General features: G+C 43.2%; 1 protein-coding gene and 1 long non-coding RNA gene across 2 annotated transcripts in view; one reads left to right on the forward strand and one right to left on the reverse strand.

Annotated features, from left to right (window-relative positions):
* LOC142804035 (uncharacterized) overlaps positions 1-13,219 on the reverse strand; it is a 50,844-nt gene that overhangs the window by 11,876 nt on the left and 25,749 nt on the right. The window lies entirely within an intron of this gene.
* LOC142804034 (uncharacterized) lies at positions 718-11,560 on the forward strand. The gene is made up of 3 exons (XR_012894439.1): positions 718-1,107; positions 9,208-10,300; positions 10,463-11,560. It is a non-coding gene; the product is annotated as an uncharacterized LOC142804034 (long non-coding RNA).

Genomic DNA, 13,219 nt, shown 5'->3' on the forward strand with positions numbered 1-13,219 from the left:
AAACATTGCATTCATGCCATTTATAAGTTAAAAGCTGGGGAAAAGTACAGACAAGCCAAGGTGGTGGTAGTAGTAGTTGGAAGACGAAGAAGGCGCCTAACATATTCCCCAAAGTGGGTACGTGCCATTTATTCCAGAAAAAAAAACTAACAAATTTCTGCAGCCTGGCTGGTAGCCCGGTGCAGCGCCTGCAAGCCAAGGTGAACTCAGAAATCGCGTGCTAGCAGAGAAACACGGAAAGGGGAAAAACACATGAAAAAAAAAGTGTTCATTACTGCACGGTTGTGCAGTCTAGCCTGGCCATACCAGTGGGAAGATGGAAGCACCCCTCTTTTTGATGGTATTTGTTTTCTCACCAGACAGAGCAGCACATACTTTCCTTCTAAAGAAAGAAAAAAAAAGTGATGAGTTGGGGGTCCTGTGGTTCAGCTTTAGGGAGAGAACGCCTACACCATCACGGCCGCTGGATGAAAAAGTCACAGCTTTGCCGTAAAGGTGAAGCAACCCAAGAAACACGAAACGTCGTATAAACTTCTCAAAACGACTAGAAAGGTATGCGGACATCTAGGTATATTATTTGACGTTGAATAAACGTTTCTCAAAGGAAGTTTTTAGAAGACGTTGAGAAAGCGTTCTTTACAATACGTCTTTTTCCAAACGTTTACAAAGGTTATTTTCTAGAACTTTTGGTAGAATTCGCGGATGAAGTCTCGATTTTCTATGCAATATATGCAGGGTGTTTTCTAAGTTTCTTTCATTTTTTAAAATCAAAATATTATTCGCTTTACATATTTATGTAGTATATATTTTTACATATTTTTACATTTTTAAATGTAATAATTGAGCTCTCTAGTCAGCATTAAGAAATTAAGATACGCATATGCAGTGTGCGCCTGTGCGGCTAAAACAATTTTTACTCGCCTGGACGTGTTTACTCGCCGCTCAATCACCTCTCGAAGGAGCGGGTTTGAGTTGATTTCTCTCGTGCTTTAAAAGTGTGCTTGCGCTTTGTGTGTTTGTGTTTTGTGTCTGCCAGGGCTGCTGATTACGAAGATGCGCTATACTCAAGCGAAGACATGTGGGTTCGTATCGTGGAGCCCTCGCCAGGTATGTACCACACTGCTGCTGTAGGCGCTTTGTTATCACTCGCCACGTTTTTCCTACCATGTGCACGATAAGTGAGCTTTTGTTTACATGGGGACCCAACTTTTTTGTAGTACTTCAGCAGTATAAAGGCAAAGCTGTGCTAAATTAGGCATGGACAAGTTTTTTTTTTGTATGGAGTGTGAAGCATGCACACGTTGCGGGAATTCGGCGGCATATTCGAGCAGAGTTGTGGCGACTGTCCACCTCTGTTTGCAGTGATGTTGGAGGGGGGCCCTGCTCGTGAGTGACCACTATTTTTGTTCATTAATTCTGGGCGGTTTGTTTGCTGTAGGCACTGATGCCTGTTTATATTGCGCGCTATTGAAGTGAAAGTGTCTAGGGCAGTTTCATCTGCTGTACGTTCCATTTTAAACAGCTACAGTATCGTTATACATTATGACTACTATCATAGAAGTTTTTTCCTAGTGAGTGGCCTAAAGCATGCCAGTGTGTGCATCTGCACCGGCACGCGTCTTTATAAACTACTGTGATACTCGAGTTGATGCGTGTTCGTGTGCAGCGAGTTGCATTGTCTTAGGTAGGCCTCGCAAAGGTTGCACTTACACTTAAGTGTTCATGCAGGTTGTTTAGTAAAATGCCAAATTTCGATATACATCAGCAACATAGGTTGCCTCATGCGGCCTGAATCTGTGCATTTTAAGCCATTCCTTTATCCTGAACTGTATTTTAGAACGAATATTTCATGGCTAAATGTGGTCGAATTGTTGTACCTTACTGTGCAAGCACTAATTCAGTCATTAGTCCACGCGTTCGAGCACCATCGATTTTTATTGCTTGTTTCCACTATGTTTGTATTTTGTTTTGGTTTATTAAATATTTTATGCACATTGCCCAACCTTGGTGTTGAAACTTTGCTAAACACTTTTACGTGTTCGAACATTAAGAATAGTTTATAGCATCATCTCCAATGAAATTTTCTGATTAATGACAAGCTTAACAGTATATTGTATCACGGCCGGACTACAGTGGCAGCACATGCACACTTCCTTACGGCCTGCGCACCCAAAGAGAGAACAATAGGGCAAATTCTTCACAGCTCGTTGCAGCGGTCGCCGAGTGGGGGCGCTACGAACCGACCCTCTACTCTCCCAACCCCTTCTCTTTCTCAGTCGACGCCTCGCCTCTGGCCGAGTGAACCGACCACGCTTGCCGCACGTGTTTTAGATCTGCCGTGGAATATCACCGATACCAATGAATACATTCGCTGCTATATTTCACTAAGTAAGTATACTTGTTGTGCACTTCAGTTGCATAATTTTCTTAATCTGTTTCTGATTGCATCGTTATAATATTTTCAGAGTGCATCAGGTTAAACTGGTACACGTGGACTGGACGGCATCGAAATGGTGTACTGCTGCGTGCCCTTTTGCCGTTCGCGCCCTGGGAAAAGCCCAGGTGTTTCATTTCACCAATTTCCGAGTGACGGAGATTTGTGCGCCAAATGGCAAAGAAACATTGCTAGGAAGGATTTAACTATCAACGGTAAGTCGCCGTCAATGGTCGTGTGTAGCCAGCACTTCCTTTTGACTGACTACGCTTCCGGGTGCCGCATAAAGAAACTTTTGCCTGGCGCTGTGCCGACAGTTTCCAAGACTATCTGGTGTACATGATGCCTCCTGCAAAAAGGCCTCGCAAGGAACCTGCTCTTCGGGCTGTTGTACCTCCTCCAAAGCAAATCAAGCGGAAAGCCCAGCCGCTTGAATCGCTGCCTGTGGAAGACAATGTGTCTGTGGAATGCCAGGAAGACACCAAAAGCATGAGCACGCAAACCATGAACAACGATCACCAATGTGCAAGCCGGTACCTCTCCACTACCTCGAGGCTTCACTCTCAAGTGTCATACCACCGTTCCAAGGGTCAGAAGTTACTAGAAAAACTTGTCAAGGAAGAGCAGCGCAGTGCATTCTATCGCGAAAGCAAACGTCTTGCTTTGGTGAGAAAAATCGAGGCGGACTCGCAGAATGGACACAAAAAGCCGGTGTTCTTGATTCACCAAATTGAACGATACGGGAAGCAGCATCTGACGTACCATGAAGAAGTAATTCGAGAATGTGTGATATGGAGATTTATCTCGCCGAAGAGATACGACCATGCTTGAATGTCAGGACTCCTAAACTTGCCAGCAAAATGCACCCTCCAAAAATACATGGGCCCCAGCCCAACCTCATCTGGAATGAGTGCTGCAATGCGAACAAGACTGGTTCACGAAGCGTCACTTCTGAGCAGCAGGAAGCATATGGCATCATTAATTGTTGATGAAGCAAGCACTAAGCCAAAATGTATCTATGACAGAAAAGGAGATGCTGTATTTGGTTTTAAGGACAGACCCGAAAGCAGCGCGTCGAACACGCAGGGTATTTTGGCAAACAGGGTTTTGTGCTTTGTTCTGTGTAACACAAACAGTCAATGTAAGATACCTTGCTCATATTATTTTACCAAGTAGCTGAGTGGAAAAGACCTTTTAGAATGGACAAAAGAAGTGATCGCCGCAGTCGAGTCGTGTGGTTTCAACATCGTTCGTATTGTAACCAGCAACTACTCGGCAAACACCACGATGTTCAAACACATGGGCAATGGCTCCTTGCGCACGGTTATCATGTACCCGCATGACCCTGACCGAGTAATCTTCCTTAGCTTTGACCCGTGCCATGTGATCAAAAATATCCAAAGAAAGTTCCTCAAAAGGCAGCTCACAGATGGCTGCGACGTTATAAGTGGTACATACGTACAGAAATTGTCCGAGTATCAGAAGTCGATGACTGCGAAACTTGCTCCCAACCTAACACGAAAACCTGTGTACCCGACAAATCTTGAAAAGCAAAATGTGCTGCGTGATGTCCAAGTGTTTTCGCCACAGGTGTGTGTGGCGGTACAACATCTGCAAGAGAATTACCGTGGAGACAGGGACCTGCATGATTTCAAAGATGCGGATGCTACCATTCGTTTCATGAAAGCCATAAAAAAATGGCTTGATATTCATGATACTTCTTGTGCTGGAAGTGGTTACAAGGCGCCAATTTGCAGTCCACACTATCATCGTTTACTGTGGCTTGAAAACAAGTTCACTGTGTACATAAAGAATGTACAGTCGTGTTCACTCGCCTCAGGCAACGGCGCTCTCACAGAAGAGACCTTTCAAGCATTGCTATTCACTACGCAATCCATTGTGGAAACTACACGCTTCTTGCTTCAAGAAGGCGTCAGTTACATGCTGACTAAGAAACTAAATAGCGATCCTACTGTTTGAGCGAACTGTTTGGGCGAATTCGACAAATGTGTGGTGGCAATGACCAATCGGACGCCAGAGCTATTACGGCTGCCCTTGATCGGATTGTGAAGGCGAAGTCATTATGCCCAAAAGAAGCCGAAACGTCCAATGTTGATGATGAGCAAGTGGCAGCCACACTGTCTGAAAAGTTTCACGACGAGCTGGAAGACCTAACGCAGTGTCATGCCCCCTACACCAAGGTCGGTGACTTACTCGGGTTTGTCATATGTTGGCGGCTACATTGCCAAGTTAATAACAGATTTTGGTTGTGGATACTGTGAAATCCTAGTCACAACAGGCAACAAAGGCAATCCTTTGTACGTACTGTTGCAAGGCCAAGACCAGAGCGGGCTATGCTATCCAAGGCCAGAGTTTCTTGCTTTTTTGAACAATTTAATTTATTTGTTTGACCGCGTGGCAACGCATCTGCCAAGAACGAATACGCTGGAAGTTCTTCAGCTACTTGTCGAGCGTTGGCTCGAACGTGCGCCAGTACTAAACTGTCCAGAGTGTGTTGACGACAGCCACGCAAAACGGTTCGCAGCTCTAATTGCCGAAAAATTCATGAGAATACTTCTAATCAACCACACGAAGAAAATCATCGACTCACAAGAGAAGCCCTCCAATCATGCACACAAACTGTCCAGAAAATTAATCAGATTGCGACCAAATGAACTTTCCTTTCTCGACGAGAAAGCAAAAAAGAAAAAAAGTCCTTCTGCAAGTTGCTTGTTTTCGTAGTAATGCCTATTGTGTTGTTATTTTTTTACCTTCATACTGAAATTGGCTAAAGTGAATGTGTGAAGTGCAGCATGTACTATTTTAATAAAAGCAATTCGAAACAACAAATTCCCATATTTTTCTTCGTGTTCCTCGCGTTAAAATCATGTTTTTTTTTTCAAATGTTTATGATTCGGCGCTTCACGAATATAATGTTACGCTGCTGGACCCTATTAAGCAGGAAATTCATAAGGGGGAAGGAATCTCCCATGTTTGAAGACACCCATGTAAATTAGCACGGAGAAGTATCACCTGTAGCCAGGGCAGGGTAAGTAGAGTGGCCAGTGAGCGTGTGCCTTTCCTCTACCCCGGCCGTGCTCTAGCTCAACTGGCGAGGTTGGGCCGCAGCGCCACAACTAGCGGTGGTGAAAGGTGGGAACTAGACCCGAAGAGCAGGCCGTAAGGGAGTGCGCCCCTCGCCCCTCTAGTCCGGCCGTGATTGGATAAAGTAAACGTTCTAGGCATGCGCTACAGATGTTGACGGGATCTGTGGTATGTGCAGAATGAATATTTTATTTATCATTGAAAACTCGTGATAATGTTATAAATCATGATAAGCATGCATGTCGTGCATGTATTGCTGTTAAATGTAAAATTGGACACCGTATTTATTTGAGAATAATAAATATAGACTGCAAGTTTTCAAGCTATTGGAACTGAAGGAATTATACAAATTCAGAAATCAGTTTCATCAAATCTTATTGCTAAATCCCGGTCGATAGCTTCCAAGAATCTGGTTCCTGGAGATTGTTGCAGAAGCTTGCATGCTTTATTGGGATGGTCTGTATTTCAAGGTGGGTGCCTCGTATGTTTTTTTTTTCATTGCTTGAGTGAGGGTACTGCCATTTTAGCCAACCAGAATTAGTGAAACTGATAACTATAATTTGGCAGCACACAATAGTAATTTAGTGACACCAATTTCTGAAATTATAGGTATAATCATCCCAGTGTGAGCAGCCTGAAAAAAGCTACATTAGTTGTATTTGAAATCAAATTCATGTTCAATAATATAGGTTACCTGCAATGGAGACTTGATGAATGTGCATACTATCATGTATGTGTTGTGGTATCATTGAATTTGCTTTCAACGCACTATGCACGCACACAATTCAAGCATGGTTTTGACACATCTGCAATGTGGAAATTGCATTTTCTTTCATAAGGTTGCAACTGTGTTTGCCAAGAACATCAATAAACTATGCATGTATTATCTCTAGTTTGTGTACATCCTGCTTACTTTAAGACACATTGTTCCAAACCATTTTAAATATACTGACAAATTCAGTTTTTTTAAGAGAAACATGTCACTCATGTCACTAAATTGTTTTTTCGGTGTTTCCATCGCAGCCTATGCATGCACTTAGTACGAACTGAGTGTGAAAAAATTCCGGACAAGCCTGTCATCAATGGTGGCTCGTGGAAAAGTTGGCTACAGAATGTACAGCAGCTGCGCATGGCTTCTTTTTCCTATGTAAAGGGAACTTCACTGAGCCACCTGGTTGCTGTATTCAAGTCTCTCACATTTTCAGGATGTTCAATATTAAGCCTTTTGTTTTTCTTTAAAGAGTCAGTGCTGTAAGTTGTGTGTGTAAAAGCCGCCTTTGCAGATAGCTAAGTGTTCAGGGGAACACAATGTGCAACAATAATTATCACTGTCAGCTGTGCCCTTAAATAAGATTCCATAATAGACTTATTAGTGACTGCAGCATGTGGTCATGCACGTATTAAAAATTTGAGCCAGTCACATTTCTACATAGGTCCAAAGAATTCTGGCATGCCTGTGCCCGGATGTCCCGCTGGAAAGTTTAGTTGTGGCTTGTATCATTATGCATGCAGGACAGTGAGCACTAACACACAGCTACTACTCGCTGAGGTGCCGCATATAATCTGACCATAGGTTGAACCCGTAGACAAGCACTATAATGGTTACCTTTTCACTACCGGCTGGTGATAGCAAGCACTGACTGCTCTTCCTACCAGGGAGTAATGCTTTGCTGATCTTCACTGCCTTGCATGCGTAATCATGAAAAGCACAATAAACTTCCGAGTGGAATATCTCAGAGCATAAACATGCTCAAAGAATTTTTCCAAGTGGGAGTATGTAGAAACACCACTGCCACAAATTGTTCTATGCAAACTTACCCACTTTCTGTAGGTACAACAATTTTGGTATTCTTAGTTGATTGGGCAGCTGACAGCATTATTGTCTTACTTTGTGTCCCCTGGACTCGTAACTTATCTGCAAAGGCAGTTTATGTTTTTAGGGCTGAATTTTATTACAAGCACAAATCACGTCTATGAATGTGTCAGTACTGCTTTCTAAGGTTTTATGTCATGTTTAATTTTTGTGTAATCTGCAGTTAGTCACTTAAAATTGAAATTTTTCCATTGCAATAAGGCTGTAGCAAATCAATGGTTTTATTTTCCCTGTAATATTGATTGAATATTTTGTTTTAATGTTTTTGTAACCTTATTTTATTGTCTTTTCGAATATAATGCCGTAAGTGCAAACAAGTGATTGTTTACTGAAATACTTAATCATACCCAACTTTTCCAATACCTAACTAGGTGTGATATATTACAGTGATGCCTAACAATGTTTAACATTGTTAATCATGACTGACAGAAGGCATTCTGCTATACTGTAGCGTTTTTTACTGCACTGTGTCTTTTGTGCGAGTATTTTGGTATGGAATTCGAATTCAGGGTGTTGCCAAAATCACAAGTTGATTGCAAAACACAGATTTGTGGTGAAACCCATTAATTTTGACTACTCATGGTTCTAACATACCTGAATTTAAGCGCACTGGGTGAGAAAAAAATTAATTGTTTGACTGCTGCTTTTTGGCTGTAACAAATTTTCTACCTTCATATATTTCTACTGGGCCAATGTGTTTGTCAAGCTAGCCTGCTGAATTTCATTGCACTGATAGAAGTCTGCTCGAAGAGAACGGTTTGTGCCTTTTGTATGTGTGCAGGCTCCTGGACCAAGTATGTGGCCAGCCCCTCAATTGCTTTTTATAATTATAGTTACTATAAAGCATGCAAGTTATGGGACTAAGTGTCATGTATAATAAAGGTTACAAGTATGCAACAAGATTTGTTGAAATTTTGAATTTACCTTTGGATGTGCAGTATGATACATTCCAGGCAACACCAGAAACAATAATGAGTTAAAGTTTGAAAGCCCGTCTTGTCTCCAAGTAAAACAGATTATTGTAATAATAGACAGCAGTCACTAATTAATTCTTTCAGCAAATATGGCACCAATTTTGCTGATTAGAATAGAGCAAGAATAATTTGATGCCAAATTATGTTCCTGTCCCCACTTGTCACAAGTGCTCAACAGTGAACAGCTAAATGCACCGATTGTAAAATGCTGGCATGATGCAACAAATTAACTATGGGAAATTCTCAACAAGCTGGTTTGCATGAAAATTAAATGTCTAAAAAAGGTGTTAAAAGATCTAGCAAAAGTATTTTTAGAATCTTGGCAAGAAGTTTACTAGGCTTCCAATAATATTAGTATAGTAAATTTTTACAAAGGTTCTTTAAAAAATCTAGAAAGATGTTTTTTTAGAATTCTTGCTAGAAGTTTTTTAGCCATATAATAACGTGGCATTAGCACAGCTACAGGAGGTTTTCAAACTGCTTAGGTTTAAACAACACCTTATCAAGACTTCTTCTATACTTTTCGACTGTCCTTTTTGGACATTTACTAGAAGTTTTTAAGCTTTTCTTGTGTTTCGTGTGATTGAGCACGATAGCAATAAATCAGGTCACGCGCAGAATGGCAAGCAGATTTAAACATGCCCCATGTTTCTCACGTACAAACGATGCACGAAACCTAGTCACGGGTAATAAGAAACATAAATAAGCGTCTGAGTTGTTACTTCGCTGTGCCTGAAAAGCACGCCCTTTTCACAAATGGAGGCTGTGCAACGATTGCAGTGACCTTTGTGCGCCCGGTAACAGCAACGGAAATGTTCCAGATCAAGCCCAGCGAAGGCGTATGATCCTCACCACTGGCAGATAAGAGCGTGCGAGAGAGATCATCCACTCCTCCTCTCTGCGGGCCAAAGTACGCGTGAGAGATGAAAGCCACCGTGTGCTCATTGAGCCATCTTACTGACAATGCTGAAAACACAATAGTTTTCCCCCTCCCTGAGATGCCCGCCAACAGTGGTAAGTGGTAGATATAAATAACTTGCCGTCTGAACGTCGAAGGAGGTACCTCTCGGTGGCTCAGTGGTTAACACCTCTTATTCAAGACGTGGAGGTCCCGTGTTCGATTACGTGCGCCAGAGTCTTCTTTCTGGACTTCTTTCTTTGTTGCGTTTTGATATATGTATAGATATGTATACATATACGAAGCATGACGCCGACGCCAGCGGTGAAATCCGGCCGAGAGTGTCCATATAATTGCTATCGCAATAAAAGCTTTTTGCCAGTGGCCGTGACACCACACGTCACATATCTCTCACAGAAAGAAGACCTGAAAAGAGGAAGGGAATGTGGTCATGCGCTGATGAGCGCGAAGCGTGCGTTGGGCGATAGTTGTAGCGTGAGAGCAGAATGACGACAAAGGGACACAAAGAAAACGAGGACCTTTCGCTTTTTTTCCCCTACTTTTCTTTAGGTCACGGGGCTGGGAAGGAGACAACAATCGGAGTGCCGACGAGTTGCTGAAGCGCTACCAGGCAAAGTCACACGCATTGAGGAGCATTTCTTTTCCCATGTTCCTAGAAGCAGCCGCCGAGGATTTCATGCATACACGTAAGTGGCAATGTTTCTTGATGCATTGCCAGTTTTGTCTCTTGAAAAAAATTCACATTGATCTGCGCAACTGATGTGTCAATCTGGTAGTATTTTCTAGCTGACGAATAAAAGTGGTTCAGGTGAACGAGTGCTGTATCAATCGTTGTTGATTGTTTCCGGGTAAATATACGCCTTTTGTATTTTTTGTTTATATTGCAACAGCATGACAAATATTGCTTTTTTTTCCTATAGGTAGCACTGCAACAAGGACTGAAAAAGGTGTGGATAGAGCGATGCACTGGTCTCACCGCGCTGAAAGGAAGTCTGGTAAGATGTATGCTTGGTTGCTAAAGTCCTACGCAACTTTTTTTTCACGTTACATTAGGTCGCAAATGAGTAGTAAACGACGACTGAAAATTATCCACCTGGCCTGCCTTGAAGGTAAGATGTGTGGTCCTTAATTTATTTGTTGTACTGTTTGTTTTCCAGTGACATATTACAAGGAAACTGTGTGCTGTGGGGCTTCAAGCACGTTTCAGAATATCAACACACAGGCATAATTATTGTAAGTGCACAGTTTTTTCTTATTTGTATATATACCCACAAAATTGTTTTGTCGAATTGTGCGTATAAAGCTTATAAACGCATGCGACTGTGCAACTAGTGATGTAAATGGTCTGCCTTTCTCTACGTATTAGTCATTCTGTTCTTTTCAGCTTTTCTCAGCAACAGAACAATACACACCTCGGATTTCGGTAGCAAAACGTCGCACGCTGAATAAGTATTCACGCCCAAGAGCACAAAAATTGACCGAAAGAGAGAACTGATCTAGCAGGAACACCACTCCATCGACTATATAGTTGGGTTGCACAAAGCCTGCTGCAAATTGTTCCATGTGAACATATGCACTGAGACAACGCCTTGTGCACAAAACACAAAAGCAGAGCAAGGAACGTTGGCAACTGACCTGCAGTCGTCGGTAAATCGATGCTTATGTAAGGTTGGGCCATAGTCAACCCGCGTGCGGCATGCACTCGGGATCATCGGCCAATGCGGTCGGACCTATGTTGTGTTCCGACATAGGCCGGCGTGAGGCCAATATGAATCTCCAAAACCGTCCCTACGTTAGTTTCCAAGGTCGGGCCAACCACTTCGCAGTCAGTCTCAGACCTCTCGCCAACCTCTTCCCGAGGACAAATTATTGCTTGGGGCGCCGACATGGCTATTGCTGGTGATAGACGCTCCCAAATCCGACTTCGGCCAAGTTTGGAGCAATTTTCGTTTATATTATCAGGATGGCCCAGCAAATCTGATTTAGCACACTTTGGCACAGTTGGCGCACGAATGGGATCACTGTGTTGTCCTGGGAGCTTGAAAATACTAATTTGTAGCACTGTGGGGGGCACAGCACATATCTTAATTCGGTAAAAATGCACATAACACTTAAACAGATTTTGAAGGACGGAAGGTAGGTTCCCCGGAAGCACCTAAAAAGAATAACGCATCACACTCAAAGAGAAATTCAAAATTTGTGATTGCACAAGAATCCTAGTTACACAACAGTGGGCTTTCGCTTAAAGAAAAGTCTGAAATGATAGCATCGATTGCACTGCGAGCTTTTGACATACAAAACAAGCTCACTGCACCGCCCTTCAAGGCCACCTTGCACGGGACCACCTTCAAGAGTGCAGCATGGAAACCGAGAAAGCTCGCCGTATCGACTATCTCTTAATGCGTGTCTGAATGGTGCTAAGTGATAAGCGAATGATACTGATAACGCCTCTCCACGTCAGCAATGACGCATTACAAATAGGGCCCACATTGGCCAGTTTCATTTTTTTTATTATCATAGGCCGTCACCGTCGATGTAGATTTTCCGATAATACATTGACTTGCGAATGCCACCCGTGCCACAACTCGCGTAAAGACCTGACCACACGTACCCGTTGCAACGCGTCAGTGCATGGCTCTCTGTTATCAGGGGGCGCGTGGACACGCGAAGCTGAAGTCCGCTCTCTCTTCATAAGGAGAGAGCACGACGCCCCGTGAGAGCCAGGCGCTGACAGGCTGCAACATTTACTTGAGGTCAGGCCTTAAAGCGCTCGCACCGCGCAGTGCAGGTAAAAAATTATGAGTCCAAGAACACGGAACTGCCAGAACAAAAAAGAAAACGAAGTATGCCAGTCACACTGCAGAAGGCCTCCGACCGAAACACGGATACAACGTAAAGCTAAGCTAATGTGCGTAAACCGGGAATGGGTTGCACGCGTTCTGTTGCTCACAAAATCCATTTTGAGAACCAACGTGCATGTGCCAGAGCATCCAAGAGCCGAGTCGCATGCAGGAAATGATTCCACGTTTAGAGTTACTCACTCGCGGAAAATGTGCACGTGTAAACGACTACACACAGCAGCATCGACATGAAAATCGCAGCTAACCGATGAACATGCTACGCACCACAAAAAATTCGAGAGTCAATCCCACTACGCTTGCCACTTGACTCCGTGGTTTTCGCAAGGTGGCAGTGGTATCAGAACACACAGCATAGCTAGTAGAAGCAGTACGCTCGATGCACGGCAGCACATTTTTGCCGCATATTTACAACAGTTTAGAGGAGATTATGGCAGCACCATGGGAGCCTTCATCACCAGAAATATACAAAGTAGAAAAAAAACACAAGCTTAGGCACATCCTATTAGTCAACCCGGCTTTCCCCTGCTGAAGCTGAGGTTGGCATCAACATTCTAGCTTTTGAGGCTGTTTTAGAGCAGTTATATGCAATTTTCGTAATTTTTATGCTTTTGGAGCAGCGTGGTGGAATAAAACAAAAATATATCAAGAATGCACAATATGTGCAGCTGTCTCAATCCTGCAGTACTGAAAGCTGCACGTATTGAAGGGCCTTTAAACCGCCCAGAGGTCAAAATTCAGTCAAGGTGGGAAAGTTGTTCACGAATTTAGCACCACCAGAGAACTGTGATAATTTTTCGAACCGGTGCCGTAATAGCCGAGTTAGACGCATTTGATTGTCGAAACGCGGCGATGACTCCTTTCACTCTTTTCTTTGCAACCCTGCCCTGGTGTCCTCTCCGAAAGCTACCTGACCCTCGAAACTTCTAGGCGCGTAAACTTCAGACAACTAACATAAGAGACAAGGACGAGCGCAGTCCTTGTCTCTTATGTTAGTTGTCTGAAGTTTACGCGCCTAGAAGTTTTATATGGATTACCAACTAGCCCAATCCCACA

The sequence above is a fragment of the Rhipicephalus microplus genome, chromosome 3 (genome assembly GCF_043290135.1).
Source record: "Rhipicephalus microplus isolate Deutch F79 chromosome 3, USDA_Rmic, whole genome shotgun sequence".
Lineage (NCBI taxonomy): Eukaryota > Metazoa > Arthropoda > Arachnida > Ixodida > Ixodidae > Rhipicephalus > Rhipicephalus microplus.